The following is a 12,100-nucleotide window of genomic DNA, read 5'->3' on the forward strand; positions in this document are numbered from 1 at the left end:
TACACCTTCTGGGCTGTTGCTTAACAGGGCTTAAATGTTTGCTCAAGTTACTTGTTCCTACGTGCAGATTGGAGAAAGCCTGAGCAGTTGCAAATGGAAAACCCCCATTTGAAATGGATGAAGACTTGCGGCGTAGGACAGTAGGGGAAAAAGATAACAAAGGTAAAATCTTAGGGAGGAGTCCGCGCTCCCCCTGGGATGGTGGCCCACAGATTTAAGAACACTGAGGTAAGGTAATACTTGGCAATATTTCTTAATTTGCAGGTCTGCAGTGTGGCTGATACATTCCACTTCTCTTATAGGCCCGCGTTCAGGAGGTGTCTGTATGGAAGTGCCTACGGCGTCAGATTATCAAAAACTCTGGGGAATATCTCGGTCATGTAGCTGTCTTGTCCCCCCCCCCGGAAGCAGAAGTGGAGTGGGCTGGTCCAATGTACACAACGTCAGCGTAAGAGTATAAATAATTAGCCTATGCCTTGGGCGTGGTTCACTTCTGCAAAGAGTAAAGACTCCGCCAAAGCGAAGGTCCTCACCCTGCCACATGGCTGTCGCCATGACCACGTGCCTCCTCGATTCAGGTCCATTGCGAACTCAGCGCCACAGCACCACAGGCTTATGTCTGTAATGACTACTGCCTTTGATCTACACTGCGGACAGCAGGGTTCACAACTTGAACTCAGCTTTGGATCTACAGAACGCACAGCATTGAAGTTATCCTTCATTTATGTAAGGCAGAGAAAATTTTCTTAAAGTATGAACAGTAGGAAATTCTACTCTATTTCCTCAAACTTTGTTAAAATAAGTGATAAAAATTCTTCGTGGTATCTGTGCTGACTACTGCCTTTGATCTACAGTGCGGTCAGTAGAGTTTACAACTTAGTATCAGTGGCGCAGCAGCACTACAGAGAACATAGAATTCAAATTCGATTTCTTTAAAGCAGAGACAATGTCCTCAGATTTTGTTAAAGTATGAACAGTAAGAAATTCGGCCTTCATTTATTTAATGCAGAGACAATTCTACTATATGTCTTCAGATTTTGTTTAAATAAGTGACAAAAAGCATTCCTCCATGTCTGTGTAAACTACTGCCTTCGATCTACACTGCGGAAAGCAGGGTTGACAACTTCAATTCACTTTTCCATCTACACTACAGACAGCATTCAATTTAGCCTTCATTTATGTAACAATTTTGTTAAATGATGCGACAATCAGTCAAAAGTCTGTTGCTTGTGATGATTGAAACCACGTGGATCACTGCGCACCACTTGTTTTCTATAACCAGATGGCAAACATTACTACTCTACTAGTTCTTCATAAATCGAAGCCCATTAAACAAGTTGGAACTGTACAAATAGTTGTATTTTTAATGCAGGAAGGAAGGCGTGTGAAAGGGTGATGTTATTTTACTCCACATTAAGATAGTAACAATTACCAATCATAACATCTTTCTTTTACTATCTTTTAGATGTAGAGCTTCCAGATGCACTATGTCAGGCACGTGGTGGAAGAACTGCGAATATTTTTTCAGTCAGTCTCTCACTTTCTCTCTCCTTTGATAAAGAAATAATGCACAATCATATCTTCCTTTTATCTAACAAGTTGTGTTTCACAAATTGGCGTTCCCCCCAACACCTCCAAAGCTCAACGTTTGAGGATTCTGTGATGATGCATGGCCATCGTAAAAACGGTTAAGAAGGCTGCTTCGACACGTGGTGGACTCTTTTTGTATCATGCCAATGGCACAAGTTGAGCAAAGATGCTTGTTTCCGAAGCAACGAGAAGTCACCTGTGGGTGGAGAGACTGGATAGTGTGCAGCAACTTGACTGCGTACAAATGTACAATTACCTCCGGGCAGTGGGAGTGCATAGGTTGCAACAGTCTGGGTGCGCAAGAGAAGGCACTCACCTTTGGAAACTGGGAGTCAATGGGATGCAACAATCTGGTTATGCAGTAATGAGAACTCACCGCTAGTCAGTGGGAGTGCATGGGTATAGTGCTCTCAGAGAAAATGAGCGCAAAGACACCTTTTTGCAGAGGAAGTTGATGTTGTACAGTATCCTGAGTGTCAAAAGGCATAACGCAGAAATATACGTGTGCAGTTGTATGTACTCTGCTATTACTAACCCTATACTATCTTTCAGATCACTAAACTTGAGGGTGCACTATGAATCGGCACATGCTTGGAAACACACGGGAGGCAAATAAGGTGAGCTACAAAGATTTTCTCCAGTTTCAACATTACCTCTCCTGCTCCATCTATTACTTTCTCTCTTTCACACTTTCAATGTTGTTTTTTCTATCTTTCTCTCTCTCCCTCTCTCTCACATTGTTTTTCTTTCTCTTTTCAAGTTATGGATGCTACTGTCCACTCTGCACATACATAAATCAAGGATGAATTTAATACAGTCTGCAGTATAGAATCAAAGCAGACTTCAAGTTGTGAGCTCTGCTGAAAACAGTGTTTCCGAAAGGTATGGACAGCGGCCTAGATACACAATGCCTCCAATTAAACACGCTGCAAATAAACAATATTGTCCTGTATAATGATGTGATCTCTCACCTAATTCTGTCTCATCTCTGAATCATTTTAAAGACCTGCTGGACCATACTGTAGATCTGACCCAGCAGGCACTTACCTACAGACACCTCTTCAGCGCGGGTCTATGAGAGGGGTGGGATGTATCAGGCACACTGCACATGTGCGAATAAGCAATAAAGTGTTATGTTAATTTGTGATCTTTTACCTCATTCAGTCACATCTCTGTCTCATTTTACCATTTATATGATGAGATAGGCCTTGGCCTACAAGCAGCGCTGCCCTACAGACTCCTGTTGAGGGTGATTCTGTGGGAGGGATAGGCTGCACTACCCTGAGTGTGCATGTGAGAAAATATGATCTTGCCTTTCATAAAGATGTAATCTCTCACCTCATTCAATCAATTCGATCTAATTTTAAAGACTTATTTTCATTTTTGTTTTGCAGGTTATCTATGCGCCTACCATTGGAGTCCATCTCACATTTTGTTCATTATGCTGTTATGTTAAAGTTACGTTTCTATTTATTTGTTTTTGTTTTAATAAAAGTTAATTTAAAAAAACTGAGTGTATATGTCTTCTTTTTCTGACAACATTTCACTATTATTTAGTGTGATAATCATATGCTTAGAGAAGATTTAAAAATTAAAATGTAGAAATTATGTTTATAACTAGAAGTATAATACTGAGGCTAACTCTTTACCAGAGTCTGTAGCTGCAATTAACGGTTCCTATGGAAAATTTTAAAAAGCCCAGCACACTTGCTGCTTGGATTAGCAACATTGTTTGGTGAAATTGTGACCTGTGTGCTCTGTTAAGGAACAGACTAATTTGCATATAGCTAGGTTCTGAGCTGGGATGGTGCAGTGAGCTAAAAAACGGTGATGGATCAAGCCCTGATCTCTTGACTGGGTAGGAGTATTCTGCATCATTCAGAAACTCTGTCCATCACCTTTTCCAAAATTGATTTTATCCACACTAAGTGTGGGAGGGTATACTCAGACGTGAGTCCCTAGCTCATTGCACCATCAGGATTCAAGCAAGCCGGGCCGACGATGGCTGAAATGCCAGAAACCGGTCCCCGGAAGCTTGTCTCCTTCCCAGTATAAGAATTGACTTGGTAGTTTGGTTTGCCCTGTTCCCATCATGCACTGGGACAGGAACAAACTAATTTGCATATAGCCAGGTTCTGAGCTGGGATGGTGCAGTGAGCTAAAAAACGGTGATGGATCAAGCCCTGATCTCTTGACTGGGTAGGAGTATTCTGCATAATTCAGAAACTCTGTCCATCACCTTTTCCAAAATTGATTTTATCCACACTAAGTGTGGGAGGGTATACTCAGACGTGAGTCCCTAGCTCATTGCACCATCAGGATTCAAGCAAGCCGGGCCGACAACGGCTGAAATGCCAGAAAACGGTCCCTGGAAGATTGTCTCCTTCCCAGTATAAGAATTGGCTTGGTAGTTTGGTTTGCCCTGTTCCCATCATGCACTGGGACAGGAACTGACTAATTTGCATATAGCCAGGTTCTGAGCTGGGATGGTGCAGTGAGCTAAAAAACGGTGATGGATCAAGCCCTGATCTTTTGACTGGGTAGGAGTATTCTGCATCATTCAGAAACTCTGTCCATCACCTTTTCCAAAATTGATTTTATCCACACTAAGTGTGGGAGGGTATGCTCAGACGTGAGTCCCTAGCTCATTGCACCATCAGGATTCAAGCAAGCCGGGCCGACGACGGCTGAAATGCCAGAAACCGGTCCCCGGAAGCTTGTCTCCTTCCCAGTATAAGAATTGGCTTGGTAGTTTGGTTTTCCCTGTTCCCATCATGCACTGGGACAGGAACAGACTAATTTGCATTTAGCCAGGTTCTGAGCTGGGATGGTGCAGTGAGCTAAAAAACGGTGATGGATCAAGCTCTGATCTCTTGACTGGGTAGGAGTATTCTGCATCATTCAGAAACTCTGTCCATCACCTTTTCCAAAATTGCTCCGTTAAGTGTTCCATGAACTGTTACTATGGTAACAGACAGTAAGCAGTTTAGGGGCAGGGTTGAAAGGTACTGGCTGCAGATACGCCGTTATATTTACCCAGGATCCTCCACATAACAGAGGCGAAAGCAAACTGAGACAACAGAATACTATGTACATTCCAAGCAAAAGAAGTACACAACTTTTCGAATAAACCTCAAGAGAAGGCTGGAGGAATAGCCATTGACGTTACATGTACAATTTGCCTACTCTGTACTCAACAATGGGCAATTATTTATCGATCACAATCAGATACAGTTGTTTCACGATTCACAGTGTGCACTTCATTAAATACTTTGTGCCTATTTAAATGGAAGACAGGATTGTTGACATTCCAAAACTTAGGGGCATATTTACAAGGACAGAGTTAAAATTATCGCCGCTTTAACGACAGCAAACTACAGCTAAAATGGCGATAATGGACTAAAAAATCCTTTATTGTCTTACCAGAAGATTTTTTCAACACTGCTGTTTGGTATGACAGCGTGAGAGCCGAGGCTCCCGCCCTGCCATAGCAAACTTGGCTTGCTTTTTGAAAGAGAGAACACAAAAATCTACTCTCTCTTTTAAAATGCAAAGCAAAATGATTTTCCCCATGGGGAGCTGCATATTAGGAGGTCCCCGTGTGGAAAGGTAATAGTGGCTTCCGAAGAATGCATGGAGCTGACTGGCACCCTAGGGACATTGGGCGTCCACCCACAGTCCCCAATATTGAATATACACCCATGGGCGTGGATCCTGAGGAAGAATAAAAATCAATAGTAGGTGATATTTTTTTTACTGTAAAATTAGGAATCTATAATGGGCATATTTATAAGGACAGCTTTAAAATGGTAATACTGTTGTACACCTGGGCTTCTATTGGAATTCTCACAAATTCTCAAAAGCCTAATATTAAGCCCACTATGGCTGCTTTAACAGCACTTTCCTAACGCTAAAGAGACGATAATTTTAACGTTGTCCTTGTAAATATGCCCCCATTATCGTGAGAAATACGCAATAATTCATGTTCAGAAGTGATAAGTCTGTTAATATAAGACTGTGGACTTAACATATCAACCCACCTCACATATTAAACATGCTTAAGTCTACTTAAGAACAGATGTTAGGATCCGACATAAACCACAATTACCAAGAGTTTTGCTATCAGTCCTCAAATCCAGGGCCACCTTGAAAATACAACGCTGTTGTCATACCTCCCTCTTCCATGTTATATTGTCATAGGAACATCTACCTTGCCACTGGGAACACCTACATTGCAACTCATTGGAGATACAAGGCAAGCTGTTAGCAAACCGGGTGCTAAAATGCGTTAATGCATCTTAGCTCCGCCTAGTAAATAGGTTGATATACATTTCACCGCATTTTTGGCTTTTTAAAAAAAATTGCAGCAAAATGGCACGTGATAATATGTCCTCAAGTTTTCTATGACAGAGCGGGAACCTTGAATCCTGCCCTGCCATGGCAAACAGCAGTGTCCCGGGGAAAGGCACCCCAAGACACATCAGGAGCTGCTCCTGAGGGGTGGTGTTTCCCAAGGCCTTCCACTGCTCCAGAATATAGACCACGTGGACCCCTCCCAAAATATAAAAAGACCCTGAGGGTTGTAATCCCTGGGGCTTAGATGGACCGTTGAGCTCCCTCACCCATTTATTTTAAAGCACTGAGGAATGGCGGTCCCCGGGCAACAGGGCCCCACTGAACCCCCATCAAAAGTAATATTTTAGACCCCGGGATTTGGCCCTCCCTGGTAGCTAATTTTTAAACAAGCACAGGAGCTGCACTTCGCTTTTTTTTTTACGGCGGATCCATGCACCCAGCGCACATTTCTCAGTTGAAAAAAAAATATTGGGGGCCCTAGGGGTCCTTGTGGGATCCCCTAAGCAGGTCTAGAGGGGCAAAATATTTCTTACCTGCCCCCTTCATAAGTTTTGAACACTTGTTCCACTAATTTCTAGATCCTCGCTTCTACCGAGGCACAAAATGGCTGCCAACACTTCCTTGTTTCGAATGTTGACAACCACTTGACAGCCAATTAGTATTCAGCGTGATCGGGACGGTGCACTTAGAGTGTGCGCAGGATATGCGGATCCAGCGAGTGCCAAAGTTATTCCAAATAGAATGTTTCAGATTTCCTATGGAAAATAGTTCCTAACTATAACTACCTACTGGCGACCTCCAGTAGTAATAATTATAAACAACTGGTTGGCAAATTGGAGTCTGATCACAACATAATAGTCAGACAGGCTGATAAGGGCGGTAATATCGTCTTGTGGCCCCTGCAAATGTATTTGGAAGAGGCGGAGCCCCACCAAGGGGATACATCGTGCTATAGGAGAAGCAACATCCAAATCTTAAAATCTACATGGACGGATCAATACTCAAATCTCCAGGCTTGGAGAAGTGGGGGACTGCTATCAGTGGAGGAATTCCGCTTCCTGAAGAAGGAACATCCAGTCATTCTCACTTTTTATTTGATCCCAAAAGTACACAAAGATATGGAAAGACCCCCGGGAAGACCGATTATTTTGGCTATCAATAGCTCAACAGATAATGTGTCCAAATATATATTGACTACTTTTTACAGGACTGGGTCAAGACATTAGATTCCTATGTTAAAGATACTTCTGATTACTTAAGGAAAATAGAGCAGGTTGTTTGGAGACCTAATTTGCTTTTAATGACTCTCGATGTTTCCGCCCTTTATAAGTCAATAAGGCACTGTGATGGACTCAAAGCTGTTGAAATCTTTCTAAACAGGCGACCAATGAATTTTGCAACTCACAATAGAATGTTACTGAGTATGGCATAGATGTGTTTGGAGCTAAATTTCTTTGTTTTCATCAACTTTATTTATCAGCAGGTCAGGGGAGTGGCAATGGGGGCCTGCTTCTCCCCCAGCTATGCATGCTTACACATGGGGCTGTGGGAGGAGCAGGTCCTGTACGGGCAACACCATGCTATCGCCCAACACAACATTCTCCTATACCTGAGATATATAGACAACATGTTCTTTATTTGGAGGGGTTCAGAATCCAGTGCCATAGCGTTTATTGATGAGCTTAACAACAATAATTTGAATCTAAATTTCACATTCAACATTAGTGCTAATTCACTCTGCTTTTTGGATGTTGAGGTATATGTGGAGAATAACGTTCTAGCCACTAAACTCTATAGGAAACCCATGGCCGGCAATACGGTCCTGCATGCAGCTAGTCACCATCCGCCGCATCGGATCCGTAGTATTCCTTATGGGGAGATGCTGCGAATCAGAATAATTTGCAGCTCTGACTCAGAATGTGCAATGGCACAAGAGGCCAGTCGGATACGTTTCCTTGCCAAAGGTTACTCTCATCAAGTCTTGAATAGTACCATAAGACGTACCCAAAGCATGAAAAGGCAGTAAACATTGATTCTCAGAGTTAAGCAAAATATAGTAAGTGACAAAGACTCTAGTATACCATCTCGAGTAATTCTCACTTACAACCGACAACACACGGAACTTAGAAAGATCTTCTGCAAAAACTGGAACTTGGTAAAGAGTGACCATGTAATTGGTCACGAAGTAGCAAATAAACCGGTACTGACTTTTAAAAGGTCTCCATCCATGGCTAAAGCTTTAGTCTGTAACAACTTAGAAACACAAATTTCCAGTACGTGGTTGTCTCTGAGTAAGGGCTTTAAAAAGTGTCCCCAATGCAAAGTTTGCTATTTTGGCATCAACAAAACCCATTACACAAGCCCTTTCAAATCAGAACCGATTGCCATTACTAAAAGACTGTCTTGTAAAACTGACTTTGCAGTTTATGTGCTGGAGTGTCCGTGTGGGTTGCGGTATGTAGGCAGTACGAAGCTGCCCGCCCTCAAATGGATACTCCAGCACATTAGGGCAATCACGGGACGTTATCAGGCATACCCGGTTGCCAGGCATTTTGAATTCCCAGCCCATCTGCAGTACTATGTAATAGCTACAGTTGTTCCATCTAAAAGAGGAGGAGATCGTGAGGCTAAGTTACGTCTCCTCAAAACTAAATTTATACTGGAGCTGGACAGTAAAAATCCTAATGAGCTTAACAATAGGGATGACCTGTATACTTACTTATAAAAGTTTAGGATTATACATTCTGAGTTTTTTTGATAATTCTTGTAAGGAATGGAAGTTTTAATTTCAGGGACACAACCAGGTTGATTGATGAAATTTTACTATCTAGGGAATTTATCAATCCCCATAAATTACCAGTAATGTTGTTTCTGTCTCTGTTAGGTTTTTTAAATTTGTGGAATGTGTAATAGAATGATTATGTATATAGATTTGAAAAAAATATTTATATTTGCACTTTAGCAGTTTTTTCACATTTGGGGCACTTTTGCACCTTAGATTTATCAAGGAGACTTGTTTTTTAAGGTGAAAATGAATTCTAGAAATGTGTGTATTCTTAGCCCACTACGGGCTTTATGAAATCAAGAGGTATTATCCAAAGCTGGAATGATCAAATGAAAAAGACAACAATAATTTGTACTGTGCAACACATTTATTACGTTATGTAATGATGGGCTATATTTATTGGTATTAAGATATTAGGTATTATTATTGGTTGGTGAGTGGTGTGATTGGAAGAATAATTATCCACCCTTGTTACATTGGAATAACCTTAATTTGTATCTGTTTTATGAGCCCCATAGCGTATATTGTCTGATGTTTTAGATTACCAACAGTATTTTATTGTATAAAGTAATCTTGCGTAGTTTGCACAGTATTTTTTCTATGCCCATGCTTACGACTTATTTTGCACTGAATTCATTTGATTGTGTCATGCACTGCCACTTTAAAGAGCCTTCAAGAAGTCACGTAGTATGTCATGTGATCAAGCTTCAAAGGGAAGCGAAACGCGTCATGGCAGACTCGTTGGGCACAATAAAGTCACTCTAAATATTTGCACCAGCAAAGTTTGGATCTATTCTTCCTCTTTTCTGCTTGAAAAGGGCCAGCGAATGGTGGGGATGATTTTTTCATATATATATATATATATATATATATATATATATATATATATATATATATATATATATATATATATATATATTCACTGAAAAAACCAAAGGTTTCACACCAGTTATAGTTAGGAATTAGCATTTAAAAAACCTTTGAAATTCACTGAAAAAAACATAGGTTTCACAACAGTTATAGTTAGGAATTAGCATTTTAAAAACCTATTCAATTCACTGAAAAAACCATAGGATCGCGTCCCGGTGAGCGCACCGGAAAGCGCAGTCTTGCGGCGCGCCCCAGGGCGCGCACCGGTGAGCGTCCTGTTAGCGCTTTTTCACCGAACAAAAACATCATTGTGACGTATCGCGTAGCCGCGTCCGCAAGATACGCACGGCGTAAACGCACCCGGAAGCACTCGAGCGCATACGATCGGGCAACGTATGCATCTGGGGCGCGACCGGGGGCACGTAGTGTAAGCGCGTCGGGTCATGTGACCTAAAAATAACACTCTTTATTGGTGCAGGACAGTTTTGGTTTCCAAATGATGAAAGCCCTGGTCATGTGACCTGAAATTAACACTTTTCATTGGTTCAGGACAGAGTTTTTTTCCTAATGATGAAAGCCCCCACCTTTTTTCCTCATTCTCACTTTGTACTTTGAGTGAGGAAGACCTGTTTCCAGAGCTATTACTAATTTGTACTCAGAAATGGCTTCAGTAGCAGCAGCAGCAGGAGCATCTCAGCCACCACCACCACCACCAAGAGGACCACCACAACACCACTGTGGTGAAGATGAAGAAGAGGAGGAGGAGGAGGAGGAGGAGGAGGAGGAGAGGAGGAGGTTCTGCCTGAAGATACTACCCCATATAAGCCAAAGGAGCACATTATCTGGGAGTTTTTTCTATTCCAAAGGACCTCAAGAAAGTAAATGCGCCAAAGGTTACTTGTTTAATCTGTGGCACTGTACTTTCTAGGGGGAACCCTAACAAACTCTTTTGGCAATAACACCTTGATTCGCCACATGCAACGCCTGCACCCTAACAACTATGCTGCGGCAGAGGTCGGAGAACTGACCAGAAACCCCTTCCCAATCTTCTCCCAGCACCTCTAAAAGAATGCAACCCACTGCATCGGGTCCAGAGACAAGGGAGATGGTCCCAAACATACAAACCCAGTTTGGACAATACAAAATCGTTTGTATATTTTGTGGTAAAACAATTACCTATGGTGAGCAAAGCATTGAGCTCATCAACCGTGCTGGTGACAACCACATTTGTCCAAAAAAACCTTAATTTGTTCCTGATTTTTTTTGCTCCAGTTGAGACGTTTACAATTCCCTGTTTTTTGTTTGTCCCCATAAAAATAACAAAAAAATATAAAATTGTTCATAAAAGCCAAAAAAAGTACAAAATGTTCAAAAAAACAATAAAAAAATATAAAACATAAAAAGAAGAAAAAAACAGTTCTTTTTAGAACTACCTCCAATTTATAAAAAAAGGCTACATTTTTTAAAAACTCTGTCATTCTTTTTTCCCCATGGTACGCTCCCAGGTACGCTCCCCGGTGAGCGTACCGGGCGCTTCCCCCACATCAAACCTAGGGGGTCAGGGGGGGTCTACTCTGCCCCCTTTTGGTCATTTCCCCCTTTGTTTTTGCCACCTCTTGTGTCTCGATCCTACCAAGACACAAGATGCAGGCCACTCCGGACTGTTTGGAATGTTGACAGACACCCGAGAGCCAATTAGCTTTCCGCGCGCGAACTCGCGTAGCGCGCTGTAACGCGCCCAGGTGCGCGTCCCGGGGCTCGCTTATAGATATATATGTTTTTTTGAACCTAAATTACTCAAAATCCACTTGAGCACATATCTAAAGATATAGCAAAGGCACATCGGGCTACCAGTCCCTACAATTTTGCCAAGTTTGGTGGAAAACCATTCAGCCGTTCGGGCTAAAAGTGAGTTCAACCGCCCTATGAAAATTAACATGGGGAAAACACGTTTTGGAACCCCCCTTTTATCTCGGCCCCCGCTTGACAAATCTCCCCCAAACTTTGAGAGAAGGAGCGGAGCGCCGTGAGGCAAATTTGAGGAAAATTTCTGGTACATTCCTCAACCTGCGCCAAAGGTATCCCCAATAGAATGTTGCGAATTCCCTATACAAAATGATCCTAACTATATCTAACTACTGGCGACCGCCAGTAGGTAATATATATATATATATATATATATATATATATATATATATATATATATATATATATATATATATATATATATATATATATATATATATATATATATTATATATATATATATATATATATATTACCTACTGGCGGTCGCCAGTAGTTAGATATAGTTAGGATCATTTTGTATAGGGAATGACGGGGACTCTACCCGTGAGTCTTCCACTGTCACCACCAGGTTCATAACTGATTTCCATGGCCAAAATAGGGAGGTGAGGAAAGCCCTGGACAAATACTGGAATGTCCTCACACTTGACAAGGACATAGCAGCAACACTCAGTGAGCACCCCCAGATTACTT

This window comes from Lissotriton vulgaris, chromosome 5 (assembly GCF_964263255.1).
Source record: "Lissotriton vulgaris chromosome 5, aLisVul1.2, whole genome shotgun sequence".
NCBI lineage: Eukaryota > Metazoa > Chordata > Amphibia > Caudata > Salamandridae > Lissotriton > Lissotriton vulgaris.